General features: G+C 34.0%; 1 long non-coding RNA gene across 1 annotated transcript; it reads left to right on the top strand.

Moving 5' to 3' along the window:
• The first annotated feature begins 177 nt into the window (after nucleotides 1–177).
• LOC127717285 (uncharacterized) lies at nucleotides 178–2,213 on the top strand. The gene is made up of 2 exons (XR_007989166.1): nucleotides 178–774; nucleotides 1,844–2,213. It is a non-coding gene; the product is annotated as an uncharacterized LOC127717285 (long non-coding RNA).
• Nucleotides 2,214–13,311: the final 11,098 nt, after the last annotated feature.

Below are 13,311 nucleotides of genomic sequence, written 5' to 3'. Positions count from 1 at the left end.
ATGTAAATATTACAGTGTTTTGTTTTATAATGAATAGTAAGTAGTGAAGATTTGATAGTGTTAGTTTTATTTTGTTGAACAGTCTAAATATCACAGGACTAGATTTGAAATGGTGACAAACCGTGATGTTGTGGGCAGGATATGTCGTGACATAACACTTTGAATAGGTTTAAGTTATGAGGCGATAAGACATGATAATGATCCTTATTCATCTTTTAGGTGAGTATATGTCGATTTGTTGTAAGGGTCGGTTGGTATTTTATTTGGACCTGGTCAAGAGTCGAGTACTGTCCGGTAGTGTCGTTAGTATGATTAGTTTGTCTTTTGATTTGGACTAGTTTATTTGCATTGATGGGTTTTTGTATGTAAATCTATTTCTGTTTATATATATTTTTTATTATCAGTACTTCGTACTTCTTTTTGTGGGGAGGAACTGTCACAGGGTGACTTTGTTTACTCACATATATGTTGTTATTTTGGTTGTTAATTCTATTTCGATTTGCAGAACGTCAGTATCTTATAAATGCTATATTCTGCAGACTTCGGTGTATAATACATGTCCACATTTTACATCTAATTAATTAAGTAGTGTCCACTATTTACTTGGGCATTTACCTGTAAACTTGTCGAACGGGTTGAGTAACAGTGATACCTGTATTTGATGAGCTGACTATTCACTCTCGGGTAACACCTTAACGAGTCAAGGTGTGGTCAGAAATGTTTGTATAAAGTTAGTTTACAATGTGGCGTGGACACACACACTGGATTTCTGAGGTAGGATTCAATTTATTCTTATTTATTTAATCATTATTCGTTCTAAAGTGTTCAGTTTTCTGCAACAACGCAAATATAGAAATATTATTTCAATTGTAATTGTAATTTTTGACATTGCTATTTTATAAATGTAATAAGTTAATTAATGTTCATTATAATGAAAGTTTAACACGGTTATATGTTTCCGGCTGTAGTAAATATTCGAGTATCGAAATTGTTTGGTATTTTAGGAACGTTTGCGTACGATAATGCAATGATGTATGTATCTCCATAAGTATGATTGATTGATTGTTGGTTGCTTAACGTCCAGTGGCAACTATTTCATGCATATTCAGGACGAGAACAAGTTCACAATAAATACAATAGGTAGATTCTGTAAAAGAGGCGTCCGGGATTAAGGTCGGAGAAATTTAGACTGCCACGGGAAATGAGGGTATATTGGATAGGGACAGAAATTTAGCCTTGCAACAGGTCACCTACGGACCCCTCAAAGAGTTGTTGCAAGGGTTCTTAACGTGCAAAGAGCATGGCACTCTCTTTACACGAGGCATCGGATTTAACGTCCCCATTCTGACCGGACGTGGCTGCAAATTTGTACATCCCGCACAGCCAAACGGACGCCCCACTTTAGCACGGGTTTTACTGCCGGTCGGAGGAAGACCAATGGTGACCATACTTCTATACCCCAGTCACCCTTGGGGTTTCCATAAGTATGTAAAGTAATATGCAACGTATAAGCATAAATGTATATTCAGCGTTAAAAGCTGTATATTGTGTGTAGTAATTGTATAATGATAGTATACAATAAAGTCAATTATGTGACTTGTAAAGTAAGGCATTGTACGATATGCCGTAGTTTGTATTGTGTAAAGTAAGGCATTATACGATATGCCGTAATTATTTGTGTATAAGTAATGCATTATTCAATATGCTATAATCTTCTATAGATTGAACATAAGTAGTCGTACTAAGTATTTGTCATTATTTATGCGACATGTGTAATACATAAACATATGTATATTTCTTAAGTATAGTATTGTATCTTAACGTACAGTATGTATTTCAATAGGTCCCAGTTTGCGGGCTAGGTGTATGTAGTTTTGTATAGTAAAGTATGGAGATATAGTACAGATGGTGGTGAAACATGTTGACAGTGCGGCGTTCCGTGTTTATCATCAATAGTTTGGCAACATAGAATATTTGGAGTCGAGTCTAGACAATAGGGCAGCCGTAATGTGTACACCGCTTATGTTGGGCCAGTTTTGTGTAGTTACCGAAAACCAAATACGTAAAATTCCGTAGTATCGTTTATCCAGATTTCATAGTTTAATATAAAGAAGAAGGAACAGTTCATTAAACATTTGACAGTATTATTTCATTTGATTTCATCTATTTATATTTGTAAATTTGTACCTAATTAAATTGTTATTTTGTTTAAAGTAGTAGTCATTTATTATCTGTAAGTACAAACTCCTAAGTCAGCTCTCGTCTATCCGTGACATACGACAGTTACATCTTAATGATAGTATGTGGGTTAGGTATCATAATATCTATAAAATAGTAGGCGGAGTATGGTCGACACTTACAATAGTAATAAATTGCTTCGCTGAGCGCAGCCTGATAAGACTGCAGAGGTCCAACCCTGAACAGTTGGGGCAAATTTAGACACAATATTAAAGCTTGATACTGTCTGAATTTAAATTGTGATCAAATTTTAGACATAATATAGGTTTCTGACACACAAAAAAAATCTTACAAATCTATTGCGCAATACTGTGCAATTCAAAGTTTCTTCTTGAAACTTTAAAAAAAAAAATTGAAATTGTTTTAAACATAAATATGAACCCCTTAAAACATTTGGAAAACAAATCCCCTCACAACTTTTTAAATCCTTCCTTGGAGCAATTGCCCCCAAACACAATCCAAGCCTTTGTAGTATGGAACCTTGTAGTACAATTTAAAAGAGATCCATTCACCTAAACGCAAGTTATTGTCTGGAAACTAGAAAAATCCTTCTTTTTTGCCCCTTATTTCTGCATGATTGGGGCAATTACTCCCAAACTCAATCCCAGACTTCTTTTTGTGATATGGAACCTGTGGTACAATGTCAGAGAGATCCATACACTCACACACAAGTTATAGTCCGGAAACTACAAACATGCTTGTTTCTGGCCCTTAATCCCCAAACTGTTGGCACCATAACCCCCAAAATGAATCCCAACCTTCTACTTGTGGTATTAAACATTGTGGTACAATTTCAGAGCAATCAAAATACTAATACACAAGTTATTATCCTGAAACTAGAAAAATTCTTGTTTTGGGCCCCCAATTCCTAAACGGTTGAGATAATCATCCCCAAAATCAATCCCAACCTTTATTTTGTGGCATTGAACCTTCTTTAAAAATTTCATAGAGATCCATTTACTTAAACTAAAGTTATTGTCCGGAAACAAAATGTGTCTTCGGACGACGACATCATACCGTTAAACGATCCCAAATTTTTTTTTGCGGTCGTATAAAATCTAAATAAACCATTAACTTACATAAGTTAAACAATGATTCTGTTTATGGACATGGTACTACCGTCTTTTCATAGATACCAGTATGACTTCGCACCCATAGAAATTAATTTCTTTATTTTGAATTAAAAAAAATATCCTTACGTAAAGAAGTATTAGAATGAAAGTTTTTTTTATATTTGTGTATTGCTAGAAGACATACTAGCCTAGATATCTAATTCATTTGAGTTCAAACGATTTTTTTAATTTGTTTTATAATCATATCTATTTGGGTTTGATTTTACATTTCCATTTTCTTTCTGCGTCTTGGTTAGCTTTCTTATTTTTACATTATTTGTTAAAAGCGTTTGTGGTCCTGATTATCACACTAATTACAAAAAGATGTATGTTTATATAGTATCAATTATATTTCACAATTTTGTTTATAAATGGCACATTATACTTGACATCTAATGTGACGTGTGGCTTATTTTATGAAATATGAATTGATGTTCTACACCATGTAGTAGATGAGCACGAGTTTTCATACAGCACTAGTAACACATGTGAACATGTACCTTTGTCAACAGAAAGGGATAAAGGATGGATAAAGAAAGATTCACCAGTACATTGTTCATCGATATATACAGTCTAGAACATAAGACTGATCAACAACATTCCACACTAAACTTACTGCAGGTATTAACAATCCAACTGTGTCATTATATTATTTAAATAATTAAAAGGTTGATTTAAAGAGGCAGAAGGAAACATATAATTTAATACAAACTTCTGATTTGCTTTTAACAGAACATTTTAATAGGTTCTTTTCTTCATTAACATGTAGTTGCAGTAGATTCATACATTCTTGCATTTATTTAGCAAATTTTTTTTTCAATATTATTTATCAGCTTTCTCTTATTTAAATTTACGAATCAATATTAGTTCTAATACTGAATGTATTATGCTTTTATGGTTAAGACATTTCTTTTCGAAACCAAAATTCTATTTTTTTGTAATCCTATGTATTTTCCAGGTATCAAGAGGGTTTCAGAAAAAAACAGCCGCTAGTCGGCAACACCATGCAAAACAAATAAAGAATTTACCTATATACCTGAGGTTATTGAAAACGTGTTAAAGGGACTTGCAGGTGAATTTGTGTACATCGAGAGTTGTGCTTGAAGTTTATGACCCCAGGAGATTGTCAGCACACTTTGCAGCAATTCCATCACCAAAAACGCAGCAGGGTATTTTGTCACAGCGGTCACAATTTACTGTAGACAGGTCAAACAGAACCAATGATGATATTGAGAGGAAAGTCCATTACAAGGTATAAAAGTATTTCGTCTACTAGTAAGTATAACATAATTGTGCAGCTACCTCTCAAGAATGTTCATGCAGAGAACAATTGTCAATGCGGAGGACATTTTATAAATAGGACTTGTTGGACCTCTTCGCGTGGACTAGTTCAAATAATTATTTAAATTCACATACATGAACAAATTCTTCTTGCAAGTGTTGGTTCAAATCAGATCAGCATGGCTTCTATTACAAGCGGAATCCATCAAGCCGTTTTGTCTGTGTGCATGTCCTGGATTCCATCTAAGGACATCATCAACTAACATCTGTATATTCTCATCTTTCCTCAAAGTGTCGGCGCCTTTTTCAAAGACTTCATCGGTCAACGACAACATCGCCATTCAATCTTTGGCAAACGTCGAAGTGTTCTAGCTTTAACTTATCTAAACGTTCAAATATCGTAGTGTTATCATGTCAAGTGAAAAGTCTGACACCTCAGACGATGAAATTTAAGACCAGCTGAAGTTCTGTCAGTAAATTTGAAACATTGAGATTGACTGTCGATCAACTAGTCGAGCAACTAGACATTGACGTCACATGACGATTCTAATACCCATCAAACAAATCATGTAGATTTTGACTATGAAAGTGATTCAAGATAAGACATTTCAATATATAAACTAGGCAGCACTAGATCAAAGAACACACATCAATCCAAGTTGCAGTAGAGCTAGTACACACATAATGTCGAATAAAAGTTGTGTGTTCAATTGTCTCTGATTGTCATACGGTACTTGTACACCACGCACATACAAACGACACTCCACTAACAGCAAGAATTTTAACTGCCGATCGGAAGAAATACAACGTTGCTCATCATTTAATTATTATTTCATTATGGTTGACCAATGACCACACATCGACATCTACTAAACTCCTCTATCTTCGTTCTTCAGAATAGAAAACGTCTCCAAAACGCCAGCAAATCGGCCACTCTCAGAGGTCTTTTATAAGGAGGTCGCGGCATACGGACTTGAAAACAATTTGTGATTGCATATTGATTGCTTTTCTAGCTTTTGTATGTACATAGATACATTATCTTTTGTCTTTAATAAAAGGAAATGTTCATATTCATTTTTCAGGGTCGGTCTTAAGAACCTGTGTTAAGTGGAAGTAAAGGTGTATAACAAGACAGCCAGTCTCACGTAGTAGGATAACTGGTCCTTTTTATCAACAATACAATGAATAATATTGGCACATTGTCATTGAGATGTGTCATGAATAGTATCAAACAAGATTTCAAAAGAATGTCTGGACAGTATTAGAATCAGAAGAAGTCCAGATCCATATAAAAATGTTTCTGTGGATCATTATGATCTAACAAAATCTCTGAACATTCCTCTTTTCGAATAATGGAGAAGATTCTGAAAATCGGTTATTTTTTTTTCTAAAAAAAAGTTGTAATTACGATTTATCAAGGTTGGCAAAAAAGCGGTCAATTCTAGTATTGACCATGCCAGCGGTAAATACTGGCATTTACTGGCAAATACTGGTCGATTGCAATCTTGGATGAACTTTACTTTATAAAACCCCCGTCTACCTGTGCAATTGCTGTCAGTAATGAAATAATGAAAGTGTTAGTTATTTAAATATCCTTATTTCTATTTCTTTTGTAAATTCATAGTAAACAGTGATTTACAATGACTTATTATTCCAAAAATTATAACAGATTTGTCTCTGCCAAGGGAACTCATTAGATGACTTTTGCACGGACTATAGCATTGCAATCATTATTTTGCACTGGTCCTGGTGTCTTCTAAAATTGTATTACAGTTCCAGATATGGTCTTTACTAAAGTTTAGGTTTCACTTCGTAGTTTAAAGTCAAGGTGGTTGTACTATGTGTATGTAAAAATTTATTACACCACATTATATATTTTTTCATTTACACCATAAATTATAGAAGCCATAACAGTAAATGTTCTTCATGCCTTCCATTTCCTGCAGGAAAATGATTTTTGTCTCACAGTTGAACAGACAGGAAACATTTTATTGTTTAAGATAATTTTCAAATATCCCTTTTATTACTTTCAACCCATGTTTTGTCATCATTTATTGGGGGCTGTTGTTTTGGTAATTAAATTATTACACCTAGCAATGCCAGGTGATAGGTAAAATGACACCTGTAACTTTATTAACCTTTTTTATTTTCCTGGAAACATTATTTCAATAGAAATAATATCTGAATTTATAAATGTTGATATGATTTTAATATGTCAATTCTTCATATATTACTTAAGATGCATTATCATAGTTTATAAGGACTAAATTTGAAGGCATATGTGTTGAAGATGAATAAAACATATCAAATCCATTCATTTATATCAGCTGTAACATGCTAAAAGATAACAAAATCAAATATATTTTACTCTTTATCTAGGTTTTACTTCAATAGATAGTAAAAACCTCCATAAAAATTTCAATTGACCAGTATTTGCCAGTATTGACCTTTTGAATAGTATTGACCGGGGCGGTAAATATCACTGGTAAATACCAGGGGCGGTAAATACCGCCCAACCTTGCGATTTATTATATGTTCCAATTTATCCCCTTTGAACGAATGTTTGATATTCAGGTTTACCCGTCTTGATTTGTGTTCCCTCAACCTTATAAAGTGAATTATTTTTCTAGTCATTACACAATAATTCTTTAGAAGTTTTATGTTTTATGATGGCCGGCAGCCATCGCCGAGATGTCCATTCATTACATGACAAGTTTTTTAAATAGCCGAGTGTGGTATCCTAGAAGCTACTGAAACCAGAGATGAGAAGAAACCGGCACTGGTAAAAGATCCAAGCAGTGGATCTTGTGGATCCTATAAACTATCGACCAATAAGTCTTACCAGGTGTGTCTTTAATAACACTAGAACGGATGGTCAATGATTGCCTTGTTTGGTTCCTGGAGTGGATCAAGTGGGCTATTATCCAATATCCAGCTTGAATTCCGACCGGGCCGCACCTAGGGACCCCTCAAACAGTTGTTGCAAGGATTGTTAACGTGCTCAGATTTTGACACAGTTTTACCACGCGGCAACGTATTTAACGTCCCCATTCTGACAGGACGTTGCTGCAAATTAGTACATCTCGCACAGCTGCACAGTGAGGGTTTTACTGACGGTCAGAGGAAGACCAATGGTGACGATACTTTTATTCCTTAATCACCCTTGGGGTCGGGATATAAATAAACGACATTTTGAAAGTTAACGATTTGTGCGTATGAAGATGAGGAATTTGCAGATGAGAAATAGAATGTATTGCTTTAGACGGATGATGCAAACACTGCGAATTATTTTACTCTGTTTATTTATCTTATCCTCACGTTCTGTCAATAAGAAAATAGGGGTGAAACCTCGGAGAGACAGACAATTAAAAAAAAATTCAAATCTCCCATCACATGTGGGATCAAATGGCACCACTCATTCCAAACGAGTAGCAAGGTGAGATCCCGTGCACCTATCGGAAAACGTGTCAAGGTTGGCAAGTGGCATTATACGACCAACTGAATTGCGGACTTGATGCAATCTTATTAGATCAAATCGCTGAAAAAAATAAATCCAAAACAATCTGACGAAGGCATGGCTTAGCAAAGGAAGGTCTACATACAAACAAAAGTATACAACACAGCTCATAGAAAAAGCCCCCACCCAAAAGATGTAAACTTAGTACTACCAATGACAACACTATTTTACCATTCCATGTGTGGCGTTTGGTGAATAATAGCTATAAACTTCAAAACTTGTAGTAAATATTCGGGACTGCTGTTGTGTATTGTTGTTGAATGTAGTCATGTGTGCCGATTACTTAATTATTTAAGCACATTAAAGACACTGAATAACCGCTTGAATAAACAAAGATGGTCATATAAAATACTGAATACAGTAGATGTCAAAAACTTTTGTCGATAATATACCTAGTCCTATAATTTGTCGGTCTATAAACCGACCTTGCAAGGGCTGTATAGCCAGTCAAGGTCGTTAAATACATCCATTCGTTGTAGTCTATAAAATTCTTTCTCCTATATATTTCAGTATATATATACTATGATTGAAGACTCGTGTTTTCGATTACCCATGACCTATTAATTATTTCCACCATGATAGAAATAGAACCATGCAGAAAACTCAAAATTCTTGAGAATGGAATTAATAACATGGCGTTCTATTCGTGGAAAGACTATTGTCCACTAAGTGTGACTACGAGCTTTACAGGACTCACGGTGTAAGGCTCTACACGTTAACCTCTACCTTTGAGTGTTAAAACTGTGTAAGTGCGATCATTACGTCATATTTTTTCAACATCGTTCAGGCCCGACTGCTAAGGTGTTCAAATATTTTAGCCTAAGTAGTTTTGTTGTCGTTGCTAGTTCTCAACTAAATAGGTTTGACGTTGCAATTAGATTGACGTCAATGTGAAGCTTAGATATGGCTCAAAATGTCCTTTCGTCTTACAATATAATCTTGGCGTACGACCAATGACAAAATTACTTTATTCTTATCTGATTGACATTGACACCAACACTGTAACCCGCATCCGGCTCTCTCTCTCATCTACAGCGTAACACATATTTAAATATGACCTTCTATTTATATTGGGCCGAATCCAGTATTTTGCTTGGAAAGTGCCGGATACATTGAAGGTGTCAAAATCACACAGGTAATTATTAAATAATGTAGTCGTTGGTAAACGACAAAAGTGTAAGGACAGACAGTGACACACACTATTTATAATTGATTAAATGTGTAGGAGAATGTTGATGAATCAACTTCTTTTTAACTTCAAGTTGATCATGTTGTCTTGAAAAATATTTTCATTTCAATTTTCATTTAAAAATTTTAATAGAAACATCTCACAGGATTCTTTGTACATTCAGTCCTGCATTGCTCATCTAGAAAAAAATCGCAAAGATCGAAATTTTGACTTCTGTTTGCCTTTTCCAAAACGGTATGTATTAAGCAACAATCTAGCAACATCCTGGACAACGCCATCACAAGTAGATAAGAAGTTCACCAGATTGAGATTATCTCTACCTCCTCCACGCCTTGTGCGAATCGCCATCTTGCCAGCCTCAGAGCCTGTGATCCTGGCTAACTCAGTAACTGCACGACAGTAGATCGAGGAATTATAAGACTGTGTCAGGATGCCAGGCTACATGTCTGCAAGATCCTCTTATCCATCGAATTTACCATCTTACAAGTTACATGAAATTGTTATCACTGTCACTTGCTGTCTTAATTAAAGTTCATTCGTAGGTACTTGGACTTCTCCTTAAAAATGAACGGAAGTTTCAATCGATGTTATATAGATTTTGATTGGTCGAAAAATATGTTTTCTGCGATTGCAAAAATATTAATGCGACTGCATAAATGGATAGATATTTAAGAGATTGCATTTATGGGATTAATGCTATCGCATAATTCAATTAATGCGATTGCATAAATAATAATGCCATCGCATAATTATTTATGCGATTGCATAAATTGAATTATGCGATCGCATAATTATTAATGCGATTGCATAAATTGAATTATGCGATGGCGTAAATGAATTATGCGATGGCATTAAAACGCCATTGTGACACTATTCCTGCGCCATAGACCAGCAAAGAAAACAGTAATAAGTTCACTAATACACCCAGTATTTTTTTTATTTACTTTTAACATTTGAAAGCTTTGACAATATCCAATATAATTAACTTTCTTCTAAACTTTCCAACTTTCCATGGATTTTAAAGATACATTAAAAATCTCAATTTGTTTTCAATAACTTTTAATATAATCTTGGCCGTTAATTACTTTTTATTTTAACACTTCAAATAAACAATACCATGAAATATTCATTGAAAATATAAAGTCGCTTCTCTATCAAATCTAACATTAATTGTCATTAATTACTAGGACTTTTATCTTCTGTTTCTTTTGCGTACCAGCTGTGTTTCTATTGTAGGGGGTGGTACTGGAGTTCGGGATCCGGCTTAGTAGATTGTTGGCTGAATTAAAGGCGGTCAAGCACTCTCTGTTGTCTGTTGATAGTTATCTTACTAGAAAAAAATAATTGTGAGCTGCAAACTTTTTAGTAGAACTCACACTCAGTTTTGGTTAGATATATGTACTTTCTAATAAGGTGTATTGGTCTTATACAATATTCTTGTTCTAACCTTACTACTAATTGATTTGTTTTTTTGTGAGAATTCCTTTTAATAACATGCAAAATAGTTGCAAGAAACTGGAGGTTTTCTGACGTTGGACTTAATGTTTGTGTCTTGGCCAAAAGATTTCTGTGTGCATTCACACCACTTCCATTATTTTTTGTCATAAAATAGTTAAATCTTCGCCCAATATCTGCAAGGGTTGAACTGAAATATATAATGAAGAATTCAATATAGGTGGTGGTTTAAAAATCAATCTTTAATCTTAAAAGTTGATTTCAAATCTTGAATGACTCCATTTTTAGCATAGATCTACAATAAGAATATATCTTATCTTGTAGGTCAATATGAATGAATATTCAGATGAACAATGTAAATTTGTCATAAATTAAAACCAAACCACCAAAACGAACAGAGTGCCCAACATTGCACATATTTAATTAACACAAGGGCAAGAACTGTAAACTTCATTGTTTTTATCTAAAAAAAAAATACAATTATCTTATATATAGATAGTTGGCTTAAGAAAAAATACAGCACAATTTCCAATATAATTAATATATATAATTACCATGAGGCATTTCTCTTTTAAAGTTATTTGATTCACACTGATTTTTTTAATTTTAAATGCATTGCATATATAAAACGTTAATTGAAATGTGAGAAATTCGGCATGAATTGTACACATAAGAGCACTATATTTAACATTAAAATTGCCCTTAAAGTAATATTCACAAGAGAGACTGAATCTTTTAAAAATTGTTGATCAGCACAACTTTTCACATGCAGCGCAGATCCAAACCTTTGATATAAGTATAGTAAATAATCTGGCAAGGGTTGAAAACAAAACTTTACGACAAACGAGATGATTTCAGCTTCCCAATTGTGAACTTTCCATTTCTATGTAGCAACATTCCAGCAGCGCCTGTATACGGAGTATATATCTCCCAATTGATACGATATTCCCGCGCCTGTATTTCCTATCATGATTTCCTTGATAGAGGGTTGCTACTCACAAGGAAGCTATTAAACCAAGAGTTCCAAATAGTCAAGTTGAAATCATCCCTGCGTAAATTTAACGGACGCCATCATGAGTTGGTTGACCGTTATAGAATAACCGTTTCACAGATGATATCGGATAGGTTTCTAATGACGTTGCTAACGTAAATTGTTATTTTCGCGACGTCAAACTATGACTTATCGGGAAAAGATTCAGTTTTCGACTGATTTTTATCATTCAAACTTATCTAACTTGAAAACGAGTTCATGGACCCCTCTGTTTTAAAATGACCTTTGGTTTGATTACGTAAGAAGATCATGTGTGCCAATTTTTATGAAAACGTAAATAGTGCAATTTTTTTTAAATTTGATAAATATGCAGCAAAAATGACGTTTTTTTTTTACTACAATCGTGTACATTTGATAAATATGAGTTATTTGGAAAACAAATTGCACAAATTTAAAGGACATTTATATAAAACAGAATTTACAAATAATTTAACAAAAAACAGCGTGTGTTTATCTTTTAAAACACAAATAATTATGTATTTCTGTCGAAAGGAAAAATACGTCCACAAATCCGATTTTTGAGCAAATATATAAAATTTGGACCTAATTTTACTCAAAAAGTAGTACATGAAGGTATATTTTTTATTACATATTTGATTTAATCAGACAAAAAATAGCCTATATGCAAAATTTCAATACGGGATCAAAACTGTATCGTATGCCCTTAACTGTGAAATTCAAACCAGTAGTCACAGCTAAACGAAAATTGTAATGACAATATCCGACACAAATTATTCCGTAAAAGTTTTCCATAATTTACCAACCTTCTTTGGAATGATTATGAACTAACTCGATATTAAAGTAATATAAAAAGAAAAGATAAAAGTATTTGTTAAATAATTTAAATAAAGGTAAGGTTGCTGTCTCCTAAACTTATAACTATTGTTAATTGTAGTATGCGTTACTACTAAGAGTACTGATTGATAATTTAGTCTTAGATGCATGATTTTTTTTTATTAGTTGTTAGTGGCTTTGAACTAACTGTCAGTAACTACGAGTACTCTCAGATCTGTACTCGGTGTCTTTTTGTCGTTGGGATTTACAAGTACCAAGCCACGTCTACTTGTATTTGTAGTATTTGTATGTTTATCCATCTGATGAGTTAAGTCTTTTTCAACTGATTTTTATAGTTCATTCTTTTATTGTACTGTCATACCACTTTGACAGGTTAGGGGAGGGTTGGGATCCTGCTTACGTGTTTAACCCCGCCACACTCTGTATGTATGTGCCTGTTCCAAGTCAGGAGCCTGTTATTCAGTGGTTGTCGTTTGTTTACGTGTTACACATTTGTATTTCGTTAATTTTTAGTACATAAATTAGGCCGTTAGTTTACACGTTTGAATTGTTTTACATTGTCATTTCGGGGCCTTTTATAGCTGACTATGCGGTATCGGCTTTGCAAATTGTTGAAGGCTGTACGGTGACCTGTAGTTGTTAATCTCTGTGTCATATGGTCTGATTGGCAATC

The sequence above is a fragment of the Mytilus californianus genome, unplaced genomic scaffold (assembly GCF_021869535.1).
Source record: "Mytilus californianus isolate M0D057914Y unplaced genomic scaffold, xbMytCali1.0.p SCAF_99, whole genome shotgun sequence".
In the NCBI taxonomy this organism is placed as follows: Eukaryota; Metazoa; Mollusca; class Bivalvia; order Mytilida; family Mytilidae; genus Mytilus; species Mytilus californianus.
This window is presented reverse-complemented; position numbering and strand designations above follow the sequence as displayed.